Raw genomic sequence first — 12941 nt, forward strand, 5'->3', positions numbered from 1 at the left:
CATTTTACCCTTTCGCACGATTAAAAAATATGAAAAATAATACTAGCTCTTTTAATGTAAAGGTATCACTATAAAGAATGAGAAAATAGGTGATATTCGGACTCTATAAATTTATTTTACAAATTTATTTTATACTGTTAATCAATAATGATTATATATTTTGTCAAATCAGATTGAAAGTTTTAAAATACTTATATGACATAATAAAATGATATATTTTTATTGGATGACATTGTAAAACTTTTTTACATTGTTGGAGTATCACCGTTAAACCCCTAAAGAATTTACTTTCTTTAAAATATAATTTTTATTTTTTTAATTTATATTTTAGGGTATAAGTTAGAATGATTCAAAATATATCTATAAATAAAGTATTATTCAACTTTAGTTTCTATAAAAAAAATTATTCGGACAATGATGTTCTCTAAACGTTTTCAATTTATAAATTTGATCTCTTACATTAAAAGAGGTTTATGTGACAATATATGTGAATTGACTTTTGTAATTTGATAGGTATTGACTTGTTCAACATGGATTAAAAACTAGATTATTTCTATTAAGTTAGTAAATCAAAATTCACAAAGCATTCTTCATTAACCATTTCAGCTTACACTATTTGCATAATGTTCTGAAAACTCTACATTCTTTTGCGTTCTTGTGGTCTCATTCTCTTCAGCGTTCTTCTTTATTTTGTTGTGTGTTCTTGTGCTTCATCTCTTCCGTTTGAAGCCTATTACGAAGAAAATGGGAAAAAACGTTGAGTTCTTGTTGTGATGGTCCCATTATCTTTACTGAAAGTTTGTGGTGTGGTGGTCATAGACATATTGAAAGTGCATCTTGTGCTCCATCTCAAGTATGTTCACTTTTTTTAATATGACATTTCTATGTTAAGTATCAATTTTGGGTTTTGGATTTAGGGACCCATCATTTTTATGATAGTAATTTTTTGAGTTTAGGATAATTAATGTTTAATGTGGGTCGTTTTTGAGTTATTTTTAGAGTGTATTTATACATGCATAACGTTGTGTGTACTTTGACGTGTATATCGTATTTGACCAAAGTCATAAACAGTTGACCATGTGTAATGTACAAGACATGGGGTTATTTTAAGGTAGTGTTCTACACCAATGGTTCTTTTGTAAAAGACCCCAACTTAAGATATGAGGGTGAGGACATTTATGCATATAGTGGTCGAGATCTGGAATATTGGTCTTATTTTGAAGCATGTGACTTAATCAAGAGAATCAGACGAGTCAAAGAAAAATAAATGGCAAAGATCAAATACTAGTCATATGTGCAAGAAGTGCTTGGAATATGGCCATAATAGTAGGATTTGCAAGAAAAATAAATAAATTGTTCTTGTCACATCTGAACCAGGTATGCCTCTACAAACAAATGAACCTCCTACACAGGCCAACCAGAATAACAAAGCCAAAAAGTCACAAAAGAAAAGGGTTAGGTTCTGAATTTCTATTGTGATTTTGTGTACCTTAAATGTGTAATTATTAATTATGTCTTAATTGCAGAGGAGGCCTAAAGAGCCAGTGAAAGGTATAGAGTCTCTGAAAAAGAAAAAATCTTTGAATAAATATTCTTCATCTCATATCGGTGCGTATGAGTTGCACCACATGTTGACGACTTGAGACTCCAAATGTGGAACCACAGGCACATCCAAATGTTGATGGCATTGAGACTCCAATTGTTGTATCATAGGCACAAACACATGTTGATGACACTGCGACTCCAAGTGTGGAACCACATGTTAATGACACTGAGACTCCAACTGTGGAACCACAGGCACATGCACATGTTGATGAAACTGAGACTCCTAATTTGAACAAGTATTATGGGTTGGATCTTGAGACTTTAGAAGCATTGTTAAGTAATGATGACATCATTGACATTCAACCTATTAGCATTGACACATCACCTATAAAAAAACCATCTACTATCAAAACAAGTTCAACCAAGTCAGGTGGAGTCAGAACTTTCTATAGTAAAAAATCAAAGGATTTTAACACCAATGTCTTCAAACCACCAGGTATTGTCAAGGTTTTTTTAGAAGATCCAAGTAGCAATGAGCCTGTGATTATTTTCACATTTTGTATCTTCAAACCCTACATTTACTAAGACTTGCTTGTTATGGCAGGTCAAGGGAATGAAGGGCAAGAAGAAACATATTGATTTCATTGGTGCAAGAAGGAAGAGTGACATGCTAAAGACTCTCAAAACAAGAGACCTAAAAGGCCATGGAAAATATCTCGTTGATCCATTGGTGATTCATGAAGAGGATACCACAGTTGATGACGTTGGAAGTAACAAGAAATCCAAAAGCTGGGAAGATATTTGCAAGGGTTTAACTCAATGAAGACCATGCTTATTTTTGTAGTTACTATCCATATTTTGAACCTGTTTAATGTTTGAATTAATAGTCAGTATGTTACTGGCTATATTTTGTACTCTAATTAATGTAAAGATTGAATAGTATTGTATCACCAATATGTTATAAAACTTGTTACAACTATTTTATAATGATCGGATATCTGTTTTTTGTTGTCAATTTATTCTTCAAATTATATTGTATAACAAATCTGCTTCCCATATTACGGGATACATATATCACCATAACTGTAAACCAATGCCAAAGTTATAGGTCATACATGATCCAATATTATAGGACATACCATGTCTATAATTTTGTCAATTTTAAGCCAATTCACTATCAAACCACACCCAAATTTTGTCAAATTTAAGTCAATTAATTGTCAAACAATGTCCAAATTTTATCAATATTTAGCCAATATTAAGAAAACTTATAGGTCATACCATATCCATACTAACATATAAATATTTAACCAAGCTTACCAACAACTTTCCCTTATGATTAAATTTCATTACATTTTGATGGATTAAGTGCCAATAAACATTAATCAATAGTTTTAAACTAATCAACACTCTGATGGATTAAGTGCCAATAAACACTAATCACATTTACACTTCATTATCAAGTACATGTTGAGCATACACAAAAATACAACATATATCAACTTCAATTTTTCAACAAATGCCTTTGAGTTCAGTTTCTTCTTCTTCTTCTTTGAAGCTTCGTACAACTCCATGATTTCAATAACTTCCAACTCCTTCATCTTGCTACCATCATCTCTTACAAGTTCAACAACATCTTTTCCTTGTTCTATGTCTTCATCCTAAATGAATAAATTGCAAGTGTCGTCTCCCTACAATCATAGTCAAACATATTTCAATATAGTATAAATCAGAAATCGTTACAGATGAAAAGGACATGAACCTGCCAAAATGAAAATCTTCAACAAAAAAAATATCTTCCTTTGTTATGTTTGTTCTCGCATTGTTGGGACACCACTCGAGCAGGACACACACAAAATCTTCTTGAACGCCTGCTCAGAGATGTTGAATGAAACGAAACGGGTTTGCTTCGCCTTGAAATCGAAGACGCCATTGTAAAGGGTTTGCTTCAAATTGGTGGGTGGAAACAAGTTACGGAAAAATGGGATTACAAGGAAGAAAAAGATAAATTCTTAAGGTTGCGAGGAAGAAGAAGTTCCCAAATTGCTTTAGATTTGTTCAACATAGCAACATATAACATATTTAAATAATATAATCTCATGTCACTACCACATGTCAAAAGAAATTATCCTGTTTGACTTCACACCAGCTTTGGTAAGTGACATTTAACGAGAAAGGCGAATATTATAGGTGAAAAAGTTTATGAAGACTATTATTTGAAAGAAAAATTGTTAGAGATTAAAATTGAATGTTGAAATATTTATTGAGAATCCATATATATATATATATATATTATATATATATATATATATATATATATATATAATATATATATATATATATATATATATATATATTATATATATATATATATATATATATATATATATATATATACACCAAACAACTATATTTAAAAATGCATAAATCATAAAACACAATAAAATACAAAAATGTGTCTTCTATATTATTTTATATTGTCCGATCGCGTACTTACTTCTTTGTGAATCAAACACACCCAAAAATTATTATTTCTTTGTGATTCAAACACACCCTAAAAATTGTTATCTTTTAAACCATAAATACACTATGATTTTTTAAACATTAACTAACATTGTTATTCCTTAAACTATATTATCACACTATGATTTTATAGATATTGTAAATTATTTTGTACAATTATCAAATTTATGTTACTTTTTCAATAGTAAATTAACTTAATAATTAAAATATTTTATATTTTAGATTGCATGAAGGAGAACTATATGATTTGTTATAGCACATTTTCTAATAGATTAGAAATAACTTAAGATTAGATTATGTTTGAGGTATGAGAATTTTTTGGCCAAATTTCACTTGTGTTATGACATTCTTCAACAAAAAGTGGACAGTTAATAATTTTAGAGAATTGCTTAATGCATCACATACGTCTCTTAGACACCACGCAAAAATATTAAAATGCATCTTAATTTTTGAAGATATATCTTTAGACACACTCAATATACATTCAATGTAGGTCATTATTAGTGATGTTTTATAAGATATTTTTTTAATATCCGAGATGCATCTCCAAAAAAAAATTCGTAGATGCATTTATGTAACGTATAAACAATAGCAGAAGCAGACACCAAAAACATGTAATTTTCTAAAATAAAATTAACATTCATAAAATAAAATGAGCATTACATCAATGATTTCAACATAAAATGCAACATTGCACTTCAATATCAATATTCAGGTGGATGCTTCAACATCTTCATAATATCTTCGATCGATCTTGAAATCGTCGCTCCAACTCGAGTGGAACTTTTGTTTCGAAACAAAAACAAGTATTCCGCATAGCCCTTACATATGCATCCATCTGCATCCGGTGAACGGTACTCGAGCTTCACAATTCTTCGTTTGTCTCTATAAGGTAGAATATGATGGATTTCGTATTTAATATCTGCAAGAGATGTGTACTCGTTGAGTTTAAACTTCCTCCCAAGTGTCGCGCTGGAGAATGAGACATTTGCGACATACCAATTCATGTTTATTTATGACATTTGAGACATTTTCAGTTTGTGTAAAATAAGAAACAATGACATCTTAATTTATAGAAGCTATAGACAATTGTGGATCATTCAAAATCTAACATGCTGATTCCGGAAATATATCTTTAGTTACACACCATATTATCTTATTCCGGAGATGCATCTCCAAAACCTCTCTTGAACAGGTTTGAAAACAAAACCTTTTTTTTACAAATAAACAAATGTTGTTATGGGAAAGATAAAAAATATATTAAGACACAATATAACAAGTTGAATAAATTACACTTCATTAATATTAAGACACAATTACATACACTTATTTGTCAGGATAAACACAAAATTAAAATAAATCAAAAAATTTGTCTCCAACTAAATCTATAGAGAGTATCCCTTTTGACCTGTGTGCATTTGATTATCTTTCAATGTTGCTCAATGTTTGGAACTCTTGCATCTTTTCCATAAAATGGTCCGGCCAAGTCTCAAATTTTATTTTTGAATGAGTCGTCCACTCAGGTGATGTAAGTGGTACAAGGCATCCCGGTTTCAAATAAACTTGAATATAATGTCGTGATTTTGAAAGTCACTCAATACACATAATATGATCATTTGGATTTTAAGGTGGGACAGTAAGCAATGGGAAAAGGTTTCCGGAAAACCATATCGTGCAAGATCAACACACATCTTATCATATGCACTAAAGGAGAAGAGCTATCCAAAATGCAGCGGAATTTAAAATTTCTCCTTTGGTGATCCTTACGAATGAGCATGATCAGTGATAGAATCATTACCTCTTATGGCGATTGTAACCCTTGATGCAGATCTACGGAGCGATCACGAACGTTGAACGATGACAACGCCTCTACTCAGTCCACACGAACGGATTCCTTCAATCTCAGTGCTAGCTGCTACGAATGAAGACTTTGAGTGTGTGTGTGTGTGTGTGTGTGTGTGAGAGAGAGAGAGAGAGAGAGAGAGAGAGAGATAGAGAGAGAGAGAGAGAAACGAAATTGCAACTGCACAAATGTTTCTACACAAGGGTTCTATTTATAGAACCACTTGTGTGGGCTGCAAGCTAAAAAGCCCACTCAAGTGTATGTGACTCATATCTTATAATATGCCAAAATCACTTAAGCGCGTGGTACCTTACCATATTTCGTATTCTACTTAAGTACACCGTACCTTACGATGTTCTACAATTCACTTAAGTGCACCGTACATTACGGTATTCCTTAGTTACTCTATCTCTCATCAATCCGTCCTTTTGTGTGTGACCCTGTAGGTTTTCGCGGCATTGACAATTATATTAAATCACTTATTTAACATAATAAACAGTGAGCGGTATCTAGCAAAACATCACTGCTACCCAAGACACGAAAATGTCATGTGATCTGACAAATCCTTTTGTGATAATACTTATGTGTACAATTACCCTTTTGCCCTTATGTCTATATTGAACACAAGGCATAGACCGTGTCATCCTTGTCCAGTTCAATATTGGGCCCATAGACATTTATCCTGTTACGCAGTATGGGAAAATTCCATCTAGGTCACTCATGTCCCTTAGCATGCTTCGTGGAGTACCCATCAACTGTCTTTATGGTCATCCAGTTACGAACAATGTTTGATCAGCAATAAGGCACTCGACTCTACATCTAGGGTCCATAATGGTTTCAGGTCGAAGGGTGGTATACACCATTATCACCATGAGAATAACTTATGACACTTTGCATAACATTCTATATAGTATTCTCATAGCGGGTCAATCCAGTATAAATATTACTCTTAATATTCATACCTATGTTTAAGACTTGATAACTCCTTATCCATGATCCATGAGATGTGATCATCAGTCTATATACATAATAGTCTTAATGCTTTAATGTTATCCCACTTCACAATAAAGCTCGACTATGGATACTTTAAGAATAATGTCCTTATGTTTAATGTGATCTCATGATTAAGTCACACTTGATACATTAAACGGATTATCTATTCTAGGGACTTTATTAGACAAATATAATAAAGAAAAAGTCTTTTATTATTAATAATTATTCGATATAAGTACCAAAAGTATTGGCCTCTAGGGCTTACACCAACATGCACATGCTATGAGGTGACCTATTTCAAGGTATTATGTCAATTTTTCCTTCGGTGTCGGTCCACTAAGGCAAGGAAGAGACTCATAAACTTCATCGAAGTCTTCTTTCTTTCCGTACAATCGTATGTATGATTCTTTATGAGTCCTCAATTATTGGATAAGTTGATGGCGGACAAGTGCAGGATTATCTTCTCCTTTATCGAGTCAAGTCGAAACAGCTCGATATCCACAATTAATGTCCCCTTCAACATTGGCGATTTGCTCGATGTATTTGTGCAAAATCATTTTCGGAAAAGTTCATATACTTTCCGAAAAATGCTCATTTTTTCAGACAAAAAACAGGATTAATGTGAGCAATGCAGTTTGAAATAATGATCTTTACCTAAAATTCTAACTTTTTTCTCCCTTTGGTGTGATGAACCACAACATTAGAGATTTGGAGTGAAAATGTGGATTGAGAATGTAAGGGTTTCTGGAGAGGGTTTATAAAGAAAAATAATAATGGTTGCATGATAATGCATATGTGTATTTTATTAGATTATTCCGGAGATGTATCTCTTGAAATATCTGACATGCAAAGGTGATAGACCATTTCAAAATTCCGCTCAAACTTCCGAAGATGCATCTCCGAAATTTCCACTGAGTTGATCATTTATGAATATTTTCTTGAAATATCCCGGAGATGCATCTCCGATATTAAAAAAAACATCTTAGAGGACGTCTCTCATAATGGTCTATGTTGAATGTGTATTAGGAGCGTCCGGAGATGCATATCCGGAAACTAGGGGGCATTTTAGTATTTTTGTATGGTCTCTAAGAAACATATAAAGTGCATTAAAAAATTCCCTAATTGTAAGATACGTAGGTTGGTAAGCCTTTCTAGTCCATCACATTCCAGCAACTTAAGATATATTAAATGCTTTAATTTTTGAGAATTTCTTAATGCATTATATAATTTATTAAGACATCTTGTAAAAAGTCAAAAATACCTCAAAGATGCATTTTCAGAGGTATCTCATGCACACATAAGTCATTCGTTTTTGAGGCACATCTTCCAAAAATGTATTTTCAGAATATCTCCCAAAATATTTTTTCATAAAGGATGAATTTGAAGTCCTATAGATTAATTCTATTGAGTTGAAGGAGCTCAACTGCTTTTTTTTATGTATTTAATTTATTTATTGGCAAATAGACATGCATTTCCTTTTTAACTTTTATTCTTTTGACTTATTAGAAATATCGTTCCTTACACTATCTTTCCGTAATAATGATGAATTTAAAGTCATATAGATTAGTTCTAGTAAGAACAAGGAGTTTTGGGAATTGAAGTTTAATTACAAATTTACGAATCCTAACAAGATATAATAGAGGAAGAGGTTAATTAAATAAGCAACATAGATAAATATATGCCTCCTCATTAATGTCATTTTTTTTAAATTTCTTTTGGGTCTGTTTTTGTCCATTGCAGTGAAAGTTGTTATGCTGAAACAGGTACCGATTTCGGAAATATATTTTTGGAAAACATTCTGAAAATATATTTTTGAATTAAATTTAATCATAAAATTAAAACGTAATTTAAAAAAGACTGAATTATATGTGTACGAGGATATGTCTGGAGATGTATCTTCAAAATTTAAGGGATATTTTCGATTTTCTATAGGATTTTTTCCATACCATAGATAAATTTTTAATGGGGCTTGATAGCTTTCTTTTGTAAAAAGATTGCATCAAATAATTTCATCAAGAAAATATTCATGAATTGCATACCAACATCCTATATGCATTGCTCATTAAATTAACATTTAAGATAACCTTGTATTACACATTTGAATCAAAACAATAGTTGCCTTAGGTTAAATACTATTTATGTATAATTTTAACTATATTAATCTCAATTTAATAAATAAAAAATTTATGAAATTGTTAATGCTAAAAAAAAGTTAGTATGTAGCATTATTAATCAAAATATCTCTAAATAAGAAACATCATTAAAAATGCCCTCACGCAGGATTGAACTACGGACCTTCAATTTACAAGACTGACGCTCTACCACTGAGCTATAAGGGCTTGATGTTTTGATGAGACAAATATTTTAAAATTAAAAAATATTAAAAATTGTAACTCTTTTATTAAATATAAAGAATAATGGTATGTTATGTGGTTAACACATACTTCATCTATTCTTTTTTATAAACTATTTAACAATAATTATTATATATTATATATTATATACATCAATTACTAAAGTGTTAAAATTTATTTATAATAAGAAATGGAGAGAATACATGTAAAATTGGTAGTTTAATGGATTATTATTTCTATACTTATTTTTTGTCAAATAGTATTGTTCATTTATTTATTAAATGGTAAAGATAGACAAAATATATGGTTAATTCATTTTTTATTTATCTTTTGTATTGGCTAACAAATATTTTAATAATTGTAGATGTAGAAAACGTGATCATTCGTGTTCAAAAATCGGGACTTTATATAGAATGTCTCCCTTACTCCAAACTAGTTAATGCAATAGCTACGACAATTCATTTCATTATTTAACTTATTATATTTTCTTAACAAAATTAGTTTTTAAAAAATACATTATTAATGATTTATAAATAATTGGTTAAATAAGTTCATATATGATTAATAAATTTATCTTGTAATTGATTACATTTAAAAAAAAACATATCGTAGAAAAAAAGTTAATTTAAATATACAAGATATTTATTAACCATATGTATTATAAATGCTATGTAATAAATAAATGAACAAGATCTTGTTTCAAAAAATGAGTTTAAAAAATGATATCATTGACCATCTACTATAGGACTAATTTTCATCTGAACAGCATTATAATAAGTTTTGTTTAAATGATATTTTTGATATTAAAAAAAGTTTTAACCAAATGTTTTAAAATTCGGACGAATAGAGTTTGAGAAGTGTGTCAATATGTCATTAGTTGAGCTATTGGATCACTTAACAACATGAATATGTATATTTTAATATTATTTATTATGGTCATATGCTAACGAATGTTTCTTTTAAGAATTTTAAGTTAAAAAACAATTTTTTAAATTAATTATTTCAATTAAAATTTTTTAATTATTTCAATTTACAATACATGCATTTCTAAATAAACGTATACTTTTAAATCTTAAAACCCGAATGATTTCGACCGGTCAGACCAATTGGATAGTAGGTTGTCAGATCATCGGGCCATTGATATGGTGAAAATCGATGTGATCTAAATAGTTCATTGATCAGACCCGTGAATCGATGAGTTTTTTATCCGACAGATTCATCTTAAGTTTGGTGCTCTTATTTTAAAATATAACTTTATTATTATTTATAATAACCAAATAATGTTAAAATTGCAAAAATGATTTAATAATTATGAAATTTATATCAAGAATTTTATTTCATGATTTTTTTAATTTGTATAAAATGAATTATAAGTCATGCGGTCCGACCAGTGACCCACAAGCCTCACCAGTAACTTAGTAACTCAATAGTTTGATTGGGACCGATCACCGACTTATTTTAAAATTATGTTCCTCAATAGTTTGACTGGGACCGATCACCGACTTATTTTAAAATTATGTTCCTAAGCACTCGTTAACATTTTTCTATTCATTATTATTAAATAAATTAATCTTTTAGTCTCATAAAACTATCTCATTTGCATTTTATCTTTGTCTCAATATAAATGTCTATTTACAAACGTTTATTTTTTCCCTTATTATTATACTTTTATTTGTTAACTTTCATTTTATTCAGCTACTTCAATAATTATAATTAACAATAAGAGATTTTTTGTAAATCATACTAATTATTCTTGAGAAAAAAAATACATGTGGGTAGTGTGGAGAAATCCCACGTTGATTAGAAATATGGAGACTTGGGCATTTGTAAGTGGGAGAACTCACACATCTATCACCTTAAGGTTTTATGTGAGTATGTGGTGTGTCTGTAACAAAAGTGTGTGGCTCATAAGGAAGAAAGCTCCAAAGTGAAAAATATTTTCCCGTGTTAATCTCCCGAATCAACCCCAACAGTGGTATCATGAGCCTTTGGTTTGAGTGAAACAATCAAGTCACTTGTATTGAAAGTATTTCTACATGGTCATGGATAAAAGTCTCGTTGAAGAGTGCCAACGGTGGTACAAGTGTATGTGATGAAAAAAAGAGCTTTCGCTTGAGGGAAAGCATTGTGGATAGACTCACACTTGGAGGAGAGTGTTATAAAAAAAATGTGAGTGATGTGGATAAGTCTCACATTGGTTAGAAATGTGGAGACTTGAGCATTTATAAGTGGGAGAATCCACACACCTATCACCTTAAAGATTTGGGTGAGTATGTGATATGTCTCTCACAAATGTGTTGCTCATGAGAAAAAAAACTCCAAAGTGAAAAATCTCTATCATGTTGGTCTCCTGAATTAACCCCAACAATTATATCATTAAAATCAACGTATCTAATCTTTTTCTTAATTACCGCACATAACTCAAATAATACATTTATTATGAGACAAAGAGAGTATATATTATTTTGGTATGGAACGTGAAATTGATTATATGTTGATGAAGCTCGGCGTAAAAGCTCTTTAGTACAACAGTAAGAGTCTCTAATAGACGGAGAAGAGGTTTACATGCAAGGTTATCACTTTTACGCCCAAATCATTGAGTTCGGAGAGGTGTAACTTGTAAGAACGAATGGAATTGTACCTCGGTGTGGAATATAGTCACACTTATATATGGATAACGGTTAAAATCGCTCCTAGTGGGTGCGACATGGAATACGGGAGACTGTTGGATTAACTTTGGAAGATGAGACTAGCATGTTACTTTGATGGTGGTCATGGTGAAAATCAAAGCACATCGCCCAACTACTTCATGCAACAATTTGTCCTTACTAGTTTGGGAGTCTCATAATACTTCAACAATTCGTCCTTACTAGTCTGGGAGTCTCACAATGTTCCAAGAAGGTGAAGGTTTATGAAAACCGCTTCAAGGGCCAGTAGAAAAAGCTCAAAGACTATGTTAACTTAGCAATTTAAGGCATACACCTCTTCTTCGATAAACCTCTAATTCATATTGAGTTGTTTTACTTAAAAGTGAAGATTCCCCAAAAGTTGATTGACGCAGAAAGAACTTTGGAAGGGAAGTTAATGTCTTTCGAAGATTGAATTTATTTTTTGTTTCATCAACTTTTTTCCTCTTGTTATCGGTTGTAACGTTGGTCCTAACCTTTTGATATTTTTCAAGAATGTTAACTATCTCTCTTTATCTTTATGAATAAATTTACTTTCTAATCTTGAGTTTATAATTTTTTTTATCATTTTCCTTTTTGAATAATTTTATTTCATCATTGTGCATCTTTAATAATTTTATTTCATCATTATCTTGACATCTTTGGGAATTGCAATTGGCCAAGGATATGATCCCCTTCCTCTCCCCCAAGTGAAAACCCAGTATGAAGCCGACGTATTTGGGGCTTCACCAGCTGTGCTTTAGAGTGGCGAGCTACCAACACCGGGGTGTTCCTAATGCGGTATTTTTGTATTACTTTCAAAATTCCAAGTTTAGATATGTAATTGTACGGTTGTGTTTCAGTTTCCCTTGAAAAATAAGTTCACGTTTGACAAAATAGTGAAAATTCATTTTATTATTCATTTTAATGGAGTTACATTTTTTAGAGTTAAGATTTTCACATAATTATTTAGATTATGTATGATTTAGCTGAAGTATAATTATAATTTGATGGTTT

At 30.9% G+C, this 12941-nt stretch overlaps 1 non-coding gene across 1 annotated transcript; it reads right to left on the reverse strand.

The window, feature by feature from the left end:
• Positions 1-9171: 9171 nt before the first annotated feature.
• TRNAT-UGU (transfer RNA threonine (anticodon UGU)) lies at positions 9172-9243 on the reverse strand. The gene has a single exon. It is a non-coding gene; the product is annotated as a tRNA-Thr (tRNA).
• Between the last annotated feature and the right edge of the window lie 3698 nt (positions 9244-12941).

This window comes from Lathyrus oleraceus, chromosome 4 (genome assembly GCF_024323335.1).
Source record: "Lathyrus oleraceus cultivar Zhongwan6 chromosome 4, CAAS_Psat_ZW6_1.0, whole genome shotgun sequence".
In the NCBI taxonomy this organism is placed as follows: Eukaryota; Viridiplantae; Streptophyta; class Magnoliopsida; order Fabales; family Fabaceae; genus Lathyrus; species Lathyrus oleraceus.